The sequence below is a fragment of the Varroa destructor genome, unplaced genomic scaffold, assembly GCF_002443255.2.
Source record: "Varroa destructor unplaced genomic scaffold, Vdes_3.0 BEIS01000001.1, whole genome shotgun sequence".
NCBI classification, from domain to species: Eukaryota; Metazoa; Arthropoda; class Arachnida; order Mesostigmata; family Varroidae; genus Varroa; species Varroa destructor.
The window spans coordinates 34,882,955-34,901,375 of NW_019211454.1; the positions used below are offsets into that span (position 1 = coordinate 34,882,955).

Below are 18,421 nucleotides of genomic sequence, written 5' to 3' on the forward strand. Positions count from 1 at the left end.
GATCAACAACGTGTACTTAGTTGAGAACGCATTTGCGGTTTACTTGCGACCGTCGTCGTAAAGAGCACAAAAACAAATACACGCTATAACTCTCGCATTTTTTTTGCTTTCCTTCTAAGTACTGATAGCCCGCCAAATGAAGGAGATCCACACGACCAATGCAAAATGTAAAAAGACGAGACATCCAGACAAGCCAGTACGCATACGCCTTATTAATTACCAGCGCCCTAATTACTCTAAATAGCTCTATTCATAGATGAAAGAGAATAGTGGAAATATCTTCATAGTACATCGTTGACCGTTCGCGCGGCTAGAGGCATGTGTGGCCGTAGTAACATTGTGCATATGTTGCTGGGTACAGCTGCCGTGTTCTTTCCAATGGGATCCAAGAGTCGAATTCTCGATATGAATCGTATAGGAGTGAATGGAAAAGGTGATCAGAAACTCCAGTGGAAGTTAGCTTGGATCGCTTTAAATGTTACGTACGTGCAAACTAGATGGGACTGTCGGGGCGTGGAACACGGCCAGTGAATTATACCCTGAAGGCATAATGATAAGGTTCGAAATTAGCGTTCGGTCGCGAGCGGACGCACGATCGACGGGAAAGGCACGAGTGGAAAACTGGGCAAAGCTAAAATAAAGTTCCGCAGAACGGTTTGTGTTAAAACAAGTGGACATTTTGAGACAACCAAAATGTTTCGTTTTGGTGGAACATCTTCAATAACTGGTGTCTTTGTTTATAAACGACTCTTGTTTAGCAATTGAATGCCTTATTTTTAAGACGGAATACAGTAGAACAAAAAAAAAGGAGCCAGAGATCGGTCCGTGTGACGGCAAGACAACTATTATCATATTTTTTAGCTCCATTTTGATCATTACGATGTTAAATAGCCCTATATTTAGGAGCATTTATAGCCAATAACACAATACCTATCTTAATTCATTATAATTTCATTTCAGCTAAGCTACACATATCTGCCGAGTTATACATGCTCGAATAGGCCACAAAGCGGTCATTAATTTAAACGAACCAAAGATCCGAACGTTGACGATTAGGACACCTTTCTCTCTTTTTTTTTTTTTGTTATTTATCTCTTCCAGCACAGACGTGCGTCTGTTAAAGCCGGCACAGCTGTATGGATCATTTTCGTAAAATAAGACGCCTTTGCTCACCCCTTTATTTGCATAAAGCCAAATGTACCAATAGTGAGATGGCTTTACTCATTTCTTTATCATCTTCATTGATACGTCATTGCTGTGGAACTGCATTATCCGGCATAGATTGGCATCTGGGTGAACTGGGTGTGGGGGGTACTTTCGACAACAAAAAGCTGCTAGGCCATTTAGGAGTGATTTGAATCGTTTCAGGCCGAATAACAGCAATAGTTATTTATAAATCATAGTCAACTAACCTCTCCTTCTGGTATTCTTCTTGCAGGTAAGGTAAGCCAAGTACCCTTAAAGTGGTCGATGGAGCAGACTAAGGCAAAAAACCTAAACAACACTACAGAACTACGCGTATTGGCATTTGCACAATAGAACGACAGCAGGTTGGGTAAGAACTTACCTTTACATGTTCAGCTCGATACTGATTTATTACGGAACTACTCTTACACAATTAGTATTTAAGCGATTTTTATAGAAGCAGTAATATCACGTAGTATGCTATCCTCAGTGGTATACTGTACAGCGTCTCTAGCCCTGGTTGTTACCAGTCCTGCGTTTGCTGTCTTTTTCCCTCATAACTGTCGGTGGTCGCATATTGGCCGCAGCGAACAGCGTAATGTCGACGGATGAACGCGGCACCGGCATCCACTAAAGGACGCCTGTCTGCCATCTTTCATCTAATCTGCAGAGATGTTCTCCGCGCGACAGATCGTCTATAAGACGGCCTGATATTAGTGTAACCACTAGCGGCATTGCTGGTACAGTTTCTGCCCGAGGTAGTTTCGTATCGGCAGAACATTTCGTTGTGACGGCGCGATCGCTGCTGCCATCGTTTTCTTTTGCGGTTGTCAATACTGCCGATGCTGATGTCTGCCTATCGTTGTATAACATTCAACAGTTCTGTTTTTCATCGAAACGCAGCATGGAAGCTATGGACATTATTTTTATCTGCCGGAATAAGCTGACGGCTGCTACGGCTATTCAAGGGAGACGGCCTTCCGAAGTGGCCATCTAGACCATGTACGCACTCGGCTAATAAATATATGGGTTCACGGGCTCGCGCGGGCGCTGCCTCCCGGCGCAGAATGTTCGACGATGGCGTAGATCATCAAATGACAACTCGATAGCTTCAATGAAACTCAAAGGCTGCTGCTGATCTTTTGATAAAGTAAATGGCGTCGTGCACGATCGCATCAAGGGCAGCGGCTGTTCCGATTTTGTCACCGTCATAACCGATTTTGTTGATGGGAGCACGCAGATTGCCATAGATCGCCGCATACTGTACCGTCAGTAGTCCGTGTTGCAAACGGGCTCATAGACGGGCAAGTAAAGGCAAACGGTTCCACTTTCTCTGCGTAATCGTCATTGCATTGTTTACGATACAGATGGATATCACCGAAACGTTTCATCATCTATCTATATACATTTATGTATACGAAGCATGGTTCATCGTACGAATAAATGAAGGTATACGACAAGACGAGCTGTCAAATCTTGACGCAGAGGTAGAGCGACGTGCGCAGCTCCTGGCTTTACATTCGGTCAATGTTAATTTTAGAAGTAAGTTGGAGCAGCTGAAACTGGCGCTCGGTTTTTTTTGTCCAATACTTGCTTACTCGAATACTGGATGCCTTATGAATGATCGTTTACACCTGTTCTGGAACTTTGATTTATTGTGAAGATACATTCTCTTACTAAGATCTACCCTTACTGATTTTCTTATAAAGAAACAGCTTCATTGGAAGTTGGCTTAATCCATTTAGTGCTGTTCTATCAAGATAATATAGGATACATTTTTATAAAGCGTTTCAAATTAAATGCTGTCTGGTGCTGCGTACTCCCTGAAGCTGTGACGCTTTACCGAGAGGGTTAAACCATGGTAGTGTTGGCGCTCTCGGCGTCTGCTGTATTTTTACATGTTTTTTTTATATGTCTTCTAACAACAAGAAGTTGAAGATACGGAATTGTCTGTACGGCAATTTACATTAAGGTTCTAAAGTTGTTTTTGCAAGTGTTCCAGAGGTAATGTGCAATAGGTAAGCTAGACTAACTATTGGTAAAGGCCGCTGTCGTTTGGAAGTTTTGATCCATGAATTGAGGTCCTCCACTTCATCTCGTTCTCGGCAAACGCTGTTCACTGCACTCTTTGATATGAGTGCAAACGTGAGTCCCAAGAACTATGCGCCGCCACTTTATACACTTTAAATAGGTTCAGCAAAAGGAGCTCCTACACCAAAGGATCAATTTAAAATTGGACGCACGGACCCTCGTTGATGCTTATGTTCTATCAAGGACTTGTATACCTCTATGCAAATAACAATGTTTCATTGATCCAAAAGATACTATGAGTATTTTCAACTATTTCGTCTTCGTTACCAAAACTAGCACAGCTTAATAAATCCTCCAATAACAATGTATAGCATATGTCTTTATCTGCATGCTTGAGGGATGAGGTTATGCCAGTTAACTCAACCAGGCCAATTGAAAACCTGACTACGGTTTGTTACTTCGGGTTATCAATGATCTGTTTCAATGGCCCTCCCGCATTAAATTGGATATCTGTTTTGCCCCGTCCGCTATTATTTATCTTCCGTAAATTGGATTGTGCTGCTAAAGGTTGGTATTGTTGCCCCGCTGCTATTGGTATGATGCTCTCGCATGTGCTGATTTGATTGTGGTTGCTGGTGGGTTTGCTGCTAGGAAACAAATGACTTAAAAAAAATTGTAGAGGTTTTTACTTTTAGAAGATCGTATTTACACATCATCCAGCAATAATTGCACTGGAAATGTTAGTATGTCAATAATAATAATAAGCGTTAAATCGTGGAGAAACAAAGACACCCGTCATGGAAACAAGGTTCCAAGTCCTATTTTAGAGACATGTGCATTAGAGACAAGGTGACTGGCGATGCTAAACTTTTCCGAATAAGCAAACTCATTAGACACTAGGAGATTTATCATTCAACAGATGGATACGGTTTATGCACACGGACTTCAAGCGCTATGCTTTTTATGAAGGCGCAGCCTGTAATATCTGCTCCACCACGCGTGGTCTAGACTCTTGGCAAAGCTAAAAGCTGCTGCCCTTAACCTTATTATACATACAGTGATTCTGTATATCATGCATATCCGATCATCTCGCTAAAACCACGTACACACTGAGCGGGTGTATTTAGGTATTCAAGAATGAAGCCAAACATGCATTCCTACATAAAACTCTCCTCTTTCGTCTATTTCATCTGAAGTTATCATAGATAGTAAACGGAATCTTTCTGTCCCTTTTATTTGTGAAATTTTCGGTTTACGGAATACCTACTGGTTGGGTACGTCGTTTCTGCGCGCGCTTTTTATTGGCAAAGAGGGCGTATGAATGACGTAATTCCTGGAGTTCCAACGTGAATAACATCCTAGCCAATAATCTAGTGCTCTTTTACAGTACTGCAGATTATGAGATCGGACAATGTGACTCGATCAAGGCTGCCTCGGGGGGGGGGGGGGGTCATGAAGATTTCGCTAGCGATCTCATCCTTGACGGTGTTGTCTAAGATAGGTAAAAAAAAAAAAAAAAAAGCTGTTGTTTCTAGTGCTGACAAATAGTGCAGTGACGAAATGAGTATGATTTGATGATAGCGTCAAAATCATGGCAAGCACACGATTAATCCACACTACCAACTTACGTTTACTCGACAATCAAAAAAATGAGGTAAATATTTCTCATTTATTGGTGCCCGTGTCGCGTTTCCATTAATATTGTTCTTTATCATGTTACAATGTTTTGCTGTGTTATTACTCGTTAATGTTTGATTAACACAAGATCTTGCCATCTGAAGCATAAGAAGTGCCAGCTTACGACTGCGCGTGGTCCAGACGAGGATACGGCCCACAGTACCATGAAACCATTCCATTGTATTATATGGAATGCATATTCGTTAGGCACCGAGACAGGCGTCTGTGGGCCCGGAGCATGTTTAGATCATCCAGGGGTCCTGTAGAGCTTCTGCTGTTTATGCGGTATGTTATCAACTATGAAGGATGTAATGTAACGCGGCCGTGAATGACCCATATTTAGAAATGTGGGTGGAGCTTGTCAAACCCGACTCATCGCCTAAAGAGTGTACTACATTGTGTCCGTTAATTTGAGGGGTTTATGAACGCGCGGAATGAATTATTGCGGAGAAGTCTTATCAAAGACAAGCAAACCATAAGTGATATATTGGCGATGCACGACAGGACGCATGCGTTCTTGATAGCGCTTACTATTACACGTGGGAATACATTAGCAACCACTATTAACTTCCCCGCCAATCTGTTACAGACGTTGTGTCCATCAAATAAATCATACGATCATCATCCCGCAGGTAACAAAGGATCGAAAAGACCTGCTAGTTTCTATGTTTGAACTACTAGACCCTAGAAAGACGATGCACTTCAGCACCAGCTAAACTACGTCCTGGTTGCTTGGTTGCTCCTGAATGTTTCAGGAGAACAACCTTAGCCTGCGCTATGAAGAAATTTCGAGCGCCGCCGCTGCTTACGTTGCCGAATTCATCTTTCTATTCCCTTCAAGCAAAAATAGGGACGTTCCAGCGGAATGGGACACTTGCTAGGTGTCATACGGTTCTTGCGTGCTTCAGCGCCAGACTGATGTGAGTACAAAAGGTCAGTCTATAATCATTAATATTTTGTCTTGCGAAAGGCCACGTAATTAACGTTGATCTGCTTTGTGGTTACTAGTCGAAAAATTTTATAGGGGTTTTAAAGATTTATGGTGTCAGCAGAAGGTGAGATAGGGATCATCCGAGGAGAAATGGGTCAATATTAGAATAACTACGTTCCCCTTTTGCTAATTCGCCAACAGATGCTAGTCAAAACAGTGTTTTTTTTTTTTTTCCGTATGATATGAACAACAGTGAAGCAAAAAAGAAGCTGGGTCGTCATTCTTCACCGACTCTGACCAAGAATATCAGGGGACGACGGAACTGTTGGGCGTGTACCAGCACTGTAAATCTTACAGTTCTGCGTGGATACGCGTTCCTAGCCCCTAAACGAGCCATGTTCTCTGAATACAGTGTTTTTCGCACTATACATATACATACAGAATAGAGTGTGCAGAATTTTTCTGCACCGAGCGATGTCAAATATTTACTTTAGCTTGTTTCTTTGTAGTTTTCCTTGTTTGGCCTATGACCATATAACGCATTATATCTTCCTTTTATTTTTCCTTTACTATTCTGTAGTCGAGCTCATAAGCAGAAGAAAGACGAAAGATTGACACAACTACAACTACATCGCCTCGCCGACTTCCTTGGATCAGGATTGTAGCTTTTCGGAAAATTCCTATTCGAATAATGACTATTAGGTAATAAAGCGACTGGCACGTTTCCAGAGAACTCTTACTAACACAAACGCTGCGCTCGTGATCACTAAGCCAGGTCACAATTAGGCGGAACATTGTAGGCGCCACCCGTTGCTGACGGATTCTCCGCTATGTACGTGTGTCAAGTTGGCATGTACGTTTGTACTTATCGTAGTGTATGTGCATACGCTGATGGAGTAAACTTATTTGTGAACCGGGCATACCAACGATGAGATCTGGTGTAAATTTGCTTTGTGAAACAATGTTACAACATTAGAAAAGGTGGCATCCTAGCGTCGAATAGAATTTCAGAAGATAATCTCGAATTAGCAACGAGTGCTTAGATTAGCCTGTAACGCTATGTATGATAAGGTATACCTAAACAGATAAAAAATACCGACTAAATCATTGCAAGTATATGGCAATTAACACGTGCCCAATAAAAAACACTGTTACGTCTTTCTTTGATATAACAACAAGTTCTATCTCAATATATACACATCAACAGCAAATGGAAACATTGAAACTAGTGGACGCTTCGTGAAGTCTCAAGTAATATGTCAAAAAACGGGATTGACCGCTTTCGACAAGCGGAAAGCAGGCTTTTGTTTATTTGCCCCAGACGGTTTATATAACAGTATCATTGCTGAGTGATGGCTTGGCCAGTGTCAGACGCTGTGCCGTCTCTGCCTTTTTCATCCCATTCGCAGTCACTATCGCCAACGCTTAGCCGATCTGAAGAGCGTGGCGTTGTTGGGTTAGATTGAGGTGGGTTCTTATTTCCTTTGTTTCTAATCCTCCTTTTTCCACTGTTCGTTTCACTTGCACCACTGCTGTTTCCATGATCATAACCGTAGCGGTCTGGCGAGATTGCATTCCCGTGCTGACAGCGTCCGGCCTAACTTTTTTGCCAAACATCTCTCTTGGCTTAAGTTGTCTAAATTTCGTGTATCACATGCTTTTTTTGTCTATCCTGGTACTAGCGTATTTACACGATTAGTTTAATTTGATTGCCCTCCTAAATAGACGCGTACCCGTATACCAAAGCAGGCACGCGTTCACGTTGCCCAATCGTACTACCGCTGCTAATCGTTGCGCCATCGCAAACTATCTCTGAGATGGTACTTTTCGTTCGTCCTCTCGGGCTTGATTGAAAGCATTTTGTCGGGTAAACCTGGGCTGGCGTGGCCACTTTTTCACTCGGGTAGCTTCTGTCCTTTTCGAATCTTACGTGTAAAGGTCTAAAAATTGTTAGCGAGAAATAAGTGGTCTCTATATAAGAGATGAATCTCAGAAACAGCAACAGTGACTGCAATGACCGGACGTTTCCCACCGTTCGGTCTTCAATACACGTTTAAGTATGGCTTCGCCCGGATGTGTTGCTTATATATTTTCTGCTTAGGTATACCCCTACGTATATCATTATTTCACAGACCACAGAATCTCTTGAAGACAAATATTGCACCGCAACTTCACTGACTCTGTCTGCAGTACAAGTTCGCAATAGCATAGGGAGCAATAACAAACCATAAAAGTAGAAGGAATGGCGTCAGCGTTCGTTGTGGTTTCTAGTTGTGCCGTTTTACGATCTTGTACCTATCTATCGAATGCATTATTGCTATAAAATGGCTTATTCTTAACATGTTTCTATGGCATAATGCGTCTAGTGTATTGTTTATGGGTAGTGCTGTGCTGTGCAGTGTTCAGCCTATTTAACATTGAGAGAACACGGCATTAGCAGCGAGGACTGCGGAAAAACAGCTAAATCTGTTGTTTTATTTCTAGCAGACGAAATTCGTGCACGGCGTTTAAGGCTCACTGTGCATTTGTGTTATGCTGCGCGATCCTCCATACGAGTGGATTAAACATTAATGTACGATTAAAATTAAAAAGGATTGACCGTTAGTAACGAAATGTACGAAACGTGTAGCAAATTCCAGTTGCCTTTTCTTGACGTCACATTCATTCCATGTACAAACCTCCTTTCCAGCTTAGAACTATGTGGCCTTGCCCTTAACCACAGATTGACGTCTTACCAAATCGTGAGCCTACTTCTACACCGTCCTGTATTGTTGTTGTTATCGGCTTAATAATAACACTACTATAAGAGCTTAGATAGCATGTTGTTCAAAACAGCTGTTTTCTATTTTAAGCTTTAATTGAGTGGCTTTGAGCAAGTTGTGGTTTTGGACGCAGATTTCACAGCTCAATTTCATTTCAGCCCAGCTATGAGCAGTGTCCAGGGAGCCTAACGGGCCATGGTGCGCCCTCGTGTACGACGTACTCATGCCTCCGCAAATTAGCGGTACATTATTCGCTGTTTACTCTGCTGAGATCGTGACGTCAAACCTATGCGAACTCGTTGAGCTACGCCGCTTTCTTATCTTAAATATTATATAATCTATGATACCAAACGCGACATTGCGTCGATGTTCTTGACATTCGTTTTGTTTGTGTGTATCGTATAGAAGAACTAGAGCAGGCCATCGAAGGCCGAACGACAGCAAACTGACCGTGGCAACGATAACTAGATGCAACGTATTTTACGATCGAACTTCACTTAGCGCTAATTATCATCATTCAGCGATTTCTAGCGACAGTACATGACGTTACATTTCAACGTTCCATATTGAACTGACACGACCAACGAATTGCTGACGCTGTTCCTGTACTTAAGGCACGAAGGACATACAGCTTCGGCTATACGGTTGATTGCGGGATCGTTAATCTGTGTCTATCTGCTAAGCTGTTTTCTTTTAATGTGCCTACAACAGCGACAGGACATCGAAATCAACCAGTAACACGAGTGTCGGCGATCAGTGGCTGCGGAGCTCCTCGTCATCGAATGCTTGTCCCGACGTCATATTATTTGTTTATATAAAGTTCCGATCCGATTTTCTGTGGAGGTACAGCGTTCATATTGAGCTGTCTCATCGCACACTCATTGCTTGTCCGTTTTACCATTTGATCGTTGTTATACTATTCTTTATGTCAATAGAGCGAGTATTGTAGGCCAACTGTTCCTTACATTAACATTCGTTAGGAACACAATACAGGTACTGAGCGGGTAGAGCCAACAAATAGATTTCCAAATACTATGTTAGAGTTCACTCTGACAGATCAGCTTTTCTTTGATGCGAATTTGAATTGTTTTCATTGGACCTTTCATATGAAATCAATGGGGTCACTTGAAGTCTATACATTGTTGGCAGACTAAGCATGATGAAAGAGGATTTTGAAATCTTAGCCACTGAAGATACTAAATATCATTCCCTGAAGGATACTGAATTTCATTACGTTCTTAAAAGTAGCAAGTAGGAATTATTGCGTGTTCTCCTGGCACTATTTTCGAATTGCGGATACGACTATCAAATAAAACAGCCCTTTCTTTCGGTACCTCAATTAGTATGTTAATACCGCATTGAGACTGAGTCGGCTGACTTTGAGCAAATAGCAAGGTTATTTTAAGTTTCCGTATGCAAACTTCTAACGTCAACAAAAAAGATCGCTCTATACAATATATCTAACCATGTCGCTCGAACTGTATTTGTCCACATTTTAATAGATATCAGTTGGTCAGAGAAACGTTCTTCTGCACGATCGGACAACGAGCCAACAAAACCTTGGCATGGTGGCCTAGATGGGGCCGGGCCCGGGCCCGCGGCGAAAGTCCGGTTTAGCGTGTTCGTTCACGCGTCCACCGAAATTATTTGACGTTTGGTTTTTAAACGGACGCAACATACGGCACTGCACATTGGATTGAAGGTAAAGGTCTTACCAGGGCGAGCAGCGCTTTTATTCATCTTAGAATTGGTTTTTCAACAGCTCGGGGAAGTAGGGCAATATCAGTCAGCACCCAATATGTAGAGACCGACCGCCGACCATAAACAAATACAAAAACGAACACCGTCGGGCACGTTTATTCAGACAGGCCGCAAGTTACAGATTGCCGCTAGCTCTTGGTTGACACGAAAACCCGCAATGCCAGACAGAATTTTAGCCGAAGTATAACTTGAAGTACGTAGCAGAATAGAATACCAGAAAAAAATTAAGCAACAAATACCTATTGAACAACCTGAGGCCGTTCTAACTTTTAATAGAATTTATTCTGATTGAAAGCCCTTAGAGATACTCATTTTAAGCGCCGTCAAAGCTTCTAAGATCTAATAAGCAGGCTCTGGGTTATACGAAAAGTGACGGAAGCCTATAATCGCAGTCGCGTTTAAGATGGAGAAGTAACCAGTAGGACGCAGCAACCAGATACGGCCTGCCTAGCATATGCAATCGATTTCACGTCAAATCGGTAAACTGTAACCGGAATCTCATTCTGGATACGAAGATACGAACTTACACAATCACGAAAAACATCTAGAACAAGCTGACCGAAAACTGATTTAAAATAAATCAAAAAATATTCCCTAGGCTTTAATCGAGCTCGCTCGATTGATGGCAATCTGACCGGCACTATAGTCGAACTGAAACAGACACGATCAGTAGAGCACTGCTACTTATACAGAAACCTGTTTAGTCATTAAGAATTGTCGAAGCCTTGATTATACCCTATCTACTTAGCACTCTTATAGCAGCTGGTCCATAGATCGCAATTGTTTTCATTTCAGTGCGGAAGATTTTGTGCGGCTTATAGGAGAACGTGGCTTACGCTGAAGTGGTTTTCAGGGACTCCAAAAAAAGGACAAGGCGGACCAGGGATTGAGGAAGGTAGTAACACGATTCTAGCCGATTTATCTTCAAGCTTACTCTCGATGATCAGCTCAAAGTATGTCACTAGGGAGTGAGAAACGATAAAGACTGGAAAGTACTGTCTTTTGAGACCTAACGAACTCCTTTTGAGACGAAGGTCGCGTCAGGTTTCCTGTTCTTTACACGTGACGTCAAAATTGATTTAATTACGTTAGGCAGAAACTTTGTTGAAGGACATGAAACTGATCTGGAAGGTACGTCACGTTTCTCCTGTGGCAATTTCTCCTGTGTGTACTAATCTCAATTAGGAACGATTAAATTACAAAGTATGTTACGCTTTTGTTCTTTTGATTGCTTTACCACATTTTCATCTGCTGAGTTTTTCATTGATTAGTTTACTTTAATCAGTCTAAGTAAACCCTTCTTAAGCTCTGCGCTCATCATCGATTCGAAGGTTTATTCGACCCATTTGCTCTCTCAATCGTTTGATACTATCAAGCTGACGTCGAAAAGTTTATTGGAGTAAGGCGTGAGAACGTGCAATGACCAACATGTTTATACCCCGAAGCGTGTTCTCTTCTCAAGTACATATAATCAACTCTAGCATTAAAAGGTAATGGCTTTTGAACACTTCATAGATTTTGGAGGGTGCGAGACATAACCTTCAGTCTAGGGTCGAAATCCATAGGTAAGCTATGTCACCGTAATCGATCGTGCCCAAGACTGCACGGCAATAAAGTTCAAGTACGATACCGTTGGGTGAAACGAAGTGATTAATGCTAAACAGGCGCCATATTGCGCTTGAGTTCTAGGGAAGATTAAATCGAATCCTGCTGGTGAGAAGTCCTCTAGCCGTTAGAGTCTTTGTGATGCATTAGTCTTGGCGTGGCAGGATAATTGTTAACGTATATACATCTATAATATAAGCAACTATAGCGTATATGTTGTCTTGTTCGTTACGTCACAACACTTTGCCATCTAGAGCGAACGATGCTTATATCGTTGTGGTACTTTGACCTATCTCGTATTTGTAAGGGAAATAGGGGTTTTCCATTTAACAAATTCCACATATTTTCAATCACCGTCAATCAGCAGCGACTGTATTAATCATTCGAAGCTATCATTGGGTCGCTTTGAAATCGTGGAGCGTGGTCTAAGGTGCGTCTGTCTGTTGTCGTGTCTGCAGCGGTAACTACACCAGAATCTTAACAGGGGCGCGAAGTTCGCCTGCTACTTGCTTCCGGCGTTACCGTTAGTCTCTGTTTGCCTAAAAAACACTGATTTCCCCCGTGTATTGAGGGAAGGGAGTGGTGTCGTTATATTGCTTGTCCAGATACGTTTTGTCCTAGCAGACTTCCTATCTAGACGAATAATATTTTCGGAAAATTTCATTAGGCGTATGGAATAATTTAACAAAAAATATAACAGATCAAATATGTTGAACCGACCATTAAACCACTTGACTTAGTGCTAGTTGGGTGTCTACTGATTAAGCCGAACTAGTGACGATAGTCACTGAACAACGCTGGCACAATGTCGATTGTCCAACTATTCGTGCCACTTCAATCTTCGCCTTTGGCACGGGAGCTTTTTCCGGTCACACGCCAGCACGCGGCGATGCCTTAGCGTATTGATGTCGCGGTGGAATAATATCATACTCGTCGCTTGCCCTTTTAAGCGATACAGTAAAAAGCACATGGCGGCTTAGCCGTGTTCGATCACTGCCATTCGCGCTTTTCGACGCGATCCATAACTGCTCACCGTCGCTATCGTTCATTTTGTAGTGGTCCTCGACGAGCGATGCCCGACGATGGTAGTTAACCTTTAGGAGCTTGCTGTACTAGCGCCTGCTCATCCTGTCATCGTCCTACTGCCCAACCACTGGTAAGGAACGACTTGATCTGCATTCAAATGTAAACACAATGTATAACAACAAAGGCTAACTCAGACAACTCTAGCACACAACTTGTCCAGATATTCAGGTGTCGAGATAGGCAATGAGATGCACAGAATGATTTCTGAATTTGTCCGCAGCTTAAATGAAGTTGGATGAGAAAATTCACGACCTTATAGAACCCCAGTCGAGCTAACGAAACTATTCTAATCGGAATACGTTCGTGTCACATATATAGTGCAGTTGGTAGTAATGCTTACCTAACGGCTGTTTAGCTACAATGACGTCCACGTTATTGACAGTTACCATAAGCGTTTTCGATGTTCTTCTGCCCTACAGCCGAATCGCTTTGCGAAAGCAAATGGTATGGTGGTTTGCTCTATGCTTACTTATATCACTATTTCTCTGTATTTCTCCATATTGTTAGCCATTGTTGCACTAGCCGACGTTGTATTTTAACGGCCAAATATTGTTTCAACGTTAATTCATCTTGAGCACTTACTACTCTTAGGCTTCCCTTGTGAAAACCGGCATCGGTAGTGTGGTCATGACAGTTGTAAATTATAGTTATTACCTTTATAGTTACCTTACGGGACCTATTTTTAGATGTGATGGTGGTCAGTATTATTCATCTGGCTCTGTGTCTATGATTTAGTGAGCCTTATCCGGCGGTGCACAATTTTTGCCATTAGCAGTAACCCTGCACATCGTGGCTCGTGCGTGTAATTAGTATACGTCCGACGTCGGGGTCGGTGCGACATGCGACACTTCGCATTAAGAAAACGCAAGCGATCTGCTCGTGTATAGCGTTTCTTCAATTACTGAATTTAGTTTGAAGGCCAATGTTTTACGGAGCGCCACTGTTTCATGTCGAGTTAGCACTGGCCGTTTAACGTTATCTATGTAATTATTTATAATAAATCGAATAGTTAACCATGCAGAGGTGGCCGCCAGCGTCCGGTAGATGGCAGGCTAAACCTTATGCGTTTGTTTTCCTTCATGCATTTTAAATGTTGCCCATTCCTACACTAACTGGCTCTATATCTGAGCGATCTTAATTACGTTTCGTCGAAGCGCATCACACGGAACTAAGAACTGCAATAAATAACCTTATGACATAGATGCTTAACTTTCTAAGATCAACACGTATAACTATATATACCACACTAATCGGGGAAGTGTCTCCCCAGTAGATTTCAGTTTCTTTTCTTCACTTCAATGTCTAATTCTCTAGCTGCTACGTAATATTTCTACGCTAAATCACAAAATTTATTATCGTTGTGAAGTTTTCCTCCTTTGGACGGAATTCAGCTTCACTATATTTCAAACAGGCAGCTGTTAATATAAAAAAGTAGTGTTCATTTGGCAAGAGTTACTGTTTGCTCCCTAGTTTGGCTTGAGTGATGTATGGAGGGTGCGCGGCAACGAGGGCTAGTGCAGCCCCTATCTAATTTCTAGGGGTGTCCTATTGACCTAAGTTGTCCTTCTTTTGTTTCAGTTATCTTGTCGCTACTACGGATACGGTCTAATACCTAACTGGGAAATGATAGTCACAGCGTTATTTTGAGGCAAAGAATCTTCCGTTTGCCGCCTTCACCCCTTTAGACCAACACTAAATCATCTTCTCCACCATTGGCCGTCATCATTGTTGCTATTGTTGTCAGTTTTCTAGTGAGGCTAAAACAACAACCAAAGTACATTTGTGGATCACTTTGCAAAGATGTGCACATATCATTGCACACACACAAATTGTACGGATCTGCTGATCGCTGTCAGCCGGGTGCTGGTCTCGCTTATCGAGCAGGCTTTTTTCCGGTTCATTGATGGCTACACAGAACATCAGCTGCGGAATCCATCAAAGCAAAGCGATCGTATTTGTGTCACAAGTTTGTGCGCTGCCGTTGGCTTTTGTCTGCGAGATGTCCTGTGCTTCTGCCACCGTCCAGCTGGCAGCTGAGGGTGAAGGCGTTATCGGTGTCATCTCGGATAGGTACGGGCGGGGCAACGTTTTGCTAGATACAGACTAACAGGTACCCAATCGCGTCGTTCTGATAATGCCAGATTGCGCACCGTAGCACAGAGACGTCGTCACGCTTCGAAGGACGGCGCCGACGCTCATTAAGTCAACAACAGCACCAACGATAACGACAGTCAGAATTCATGATAATATGCATAATAATATATAATGCATTATAATCAGTCACTTTCGTTGAGTTCTAGTCTTACGGTGGCAACGAGTGTTCAGATTGTGGAAGTGTGGCGTTTTTTTTGGGCAGACAGCTTTTACGGATAAGCAAACTTGATAACGTCACGGTAAAGTCCAACTTAGGTCACATCCGATTTCCACTTTGATACAACCACTGGTACATTGAATAGTTACAACTAATATATACACATATTTGAACTTATAGCATATATATATATATATACACACAGCTTCGCTGTGTCTCATTGCAGCATTCCGTTCTGATTTCTTTAATAGAAGGCATAATTAAGAGTCCGTAGCCAAATCGTGTGTCTTCATTTGCTAAACTATAAAAAGATGTTTATGACTATGATTCTGTGACCGCCTTTACCAACTGTACACCCACTATAACTTATTTATTTACGCGGGGTGCGCTGCCGGAGTGGACTGAATTGATCGGATACGTGTGCGTCCGCGAATGTTTGCGAGTCGCGAGGCGCTTCAGCGATGTTGCTGCTGATGTTAATAGCGCAGACGCTGTATCCGCACTAGAATAAACGCCATTACGTCTTCGCTGATGCTTCACTGGTCATCGTTACTCGCGCTGCCCTTATGTTGTTACCACAAGCATCAACCGTGTGGCAGGCGAGCACCCAGCTACTGCTCAAAAGTCTTTGCTTCCTTGCAGTATCAGCCGCCAGGTGAGTTAAGCACACCCAGGTCGACCAAACCAGACGCAGTCCTAATGAACGGCATTGTTACAGCTTAAGCTTGACTTAAGTCTAGCGTAGTCTCCGATTTATCTCTTCGAACACGTTAGAACGTCTGCTCTTTTGTTGCCGGATGAATAGGTCGGCAGTTAAAGGACAAAAAAGAGCCATGAAATTGCCAGCGTTTTTAGCCAATGGCTAGTACAATGAAATGGTTGGGCGAAAAGGCTGACAACGTACTGCTACTGATCCTGCGGTTTCCGTTGTTACCGCTGTCGCAATATTTTGATATTCGAATGTTAAAATGTCTCTGGCGGTACCGGTGGATCGGATCAGCGTGATGACTCAACTAGTAAAGTCTGGGCAAACCATTGCGAGTGATTGTAAGCGTTTCATTTTCCTGCCTCGATATTGAACAAAAGGAGATGTCCTTAAAAGGAAAAAGCAGCCCTCACAGAGCGGGTCCGTTCTAACAATGTGTATCCGCCTGTGTATGTGAATGCCCCAAACGTGCTGTTTTGTTCCACGCAATTATCTGCGAGTGCCCGACTTGATCGACTATAACTGTCCATGCGCTTCTGTAAGTTCTACCTTGACGGAACAGTTTTTGGAATCCTTTTTCTCCGTTTTCATGGGAAAGGAAGCGGGTTCGTGGACATGTGTCAATAAAAAAAAAATATACGCATCATATGTTACCTGGGCTTTAGTGTCGGACGAAATGTCTAGGACCGTTAGAGAGTCAATGGATAAAAAGCTGGGAAAGAAAATGCTTCTATGGCTACCGGCCTAGGCATAGCGTTCATTGAGAGAGAAAGAAATTTACTGAACGCCTTGCTTTTTTGGATTTGATGAAAAGGCAAGAAGTTACGCCCACCTTACTTGCTATTTACGCTCACAAAATTAGGGGGCACAGTCTATAGGCAGAGCAGCGGGCGTGGGCGACAAAGAAAAACGCAGAAAATGGAACGCTGCATAGCTCACCTGTCTGTATGGTATGGGATGTAGTCGCACGTTTCAGAATTAACCTCAGATCTCGTCTCCATTTTAATGCTACTATATAGATCTGTTTTTTTTTTCATCCATGTACTATTCAGCTACGCGTAGCATATCGCTGAACCTATGCTTGTCGTTATGTTAAGCGTCCGAATTCGATGTAAAATTGATGGGCAAAGGTAGAAACTGCAACGCGCGCAACTTCTAAGATATTCTGTTGTTAACGTAGTTTACATGTGGCGTGTCCTAAGTTACCATAACATACGAGTTTATTCAGAATGTATGCATAAGATATATGTTTTTAAAAAAAGAGCGTAAGCTAAATGTGTTGCATTGCACATGAGTGTAAGGACAGACCGCACACTGCTAAAAAGTGCTACGTACACATATGTATATATACTACGGCACCTAACCTAGAGCAGACCTATAGATAGTTTATTAATAATAACCGTTTTAGGACTACGTGCTTTCACGACTTCTTATCTGCTATCAACCCAACATTTAATACCGCTAGAATCAGATCTTCTATGTGGCATATGTTAGCGATACCTTAATGGATTTACACATACGGGTATCGCGTGACCTGCGGTTGCTACTAGGGGACTGTGTGAGAATTAACATGGGCATATTTTAAAAATGGCATCGGTATAAATTTTAAATTGAAACTGTCATCACGGTGGATGATGATTATACTGAATAAACATAACCGTGAAGAAGGACAGTTCTAGTGCATAAAAATTAGGACACTTATTATTATACCTATACGTATATAAGGTGTGCTTTATTGGTAGCAACCTCTCAAGGTGAACCGCCAATCATTAGGTTGCTTTAAATACACCTGATTCGATCATAGTTTGTTTCTTTTTACTGTTAGGTCCTTGTTTATTAATTCTCCTAAACTTCGTCCACGTAATAACCAACATGGTATTGTTGCCTTGCTGTGTTGTGGTGTCTTGCGCGCTGTGACGCCTGGCAAAGCTAACTGTGATTTTAGCAACTCAAGGTATCCTTTTTCGTTTACAAGCCTCTCGATTAGCTGATAGGTTTAGATGGTAATAGCATGAGTGTGAATATACGCAGGGTCCTTCTGGTAATGACCGACCACAGGTGCGTAGTTATCAAAATATGGAACTAGAAAAGGCGCGCATATTTTCGTTGCCCTTAGATGCGGCCAATAACGTTTTTAATAATTTATGATGCGTCGTAAATTTGTAGCATAGCGACTCCCGTATGACTTTTGCCATCCACCTGATTTGCTAGTGTGATGCCAGATATCAACCACGCTTAATGGTGACTGACGTGTAAGTCACGAGCACAAGCACCTGCTATTAATAACGGCTATAATATCATGGGTAGCAGCTAGGGTCAAGCACGCGCGTACATGCTTGATCATCATTACGAGACCAAAAACAGGT

At 42.4% G+C, this 18,421-nt stretch overlaps 1 protein-coding gene across 24 annotated transcripts in view; it reads left to right on the plus strand.

Moving 5' to 3' along the window:
* LOC111243171 (uncharacterized) overlaps positions 1-18,421 on the plus strand; it is a 59,528-nt gene that overhangs the window by 17,116 nt on the left and 23,991 nt on the right. For 9 of the 24 annotated variants that reach the window (XM_022788336.2, XM_022788342.2, XM_086983260.1 and 6 more), the window contains 4 exons: positions 1,439-1,555; positions 5,649-5,813; positions 10,089-10,288; positions 11,143-11,242. The exons of 1 other annotated variant lie outside the window; for it this stretch is intronic. The gene's annotated coding sequence lies outside the window, so the exon portion shown is untranslated. Of the gene's footprint in view, positions 1-1,438; positions 1,556-5,648; positions 5,827-6,404; positions 6,527-10,088; positions 10,289-11,142; positions 11,243-11,678; positions 11,838-12,793; positions 13,109-18,421 lie in introns of those variants that run through there. 14 more of the 24 variants (XM_022788333.2, XM_086983225.1, XM_086983257.1 and 11 more) reach the window with 10 other exon arrangements.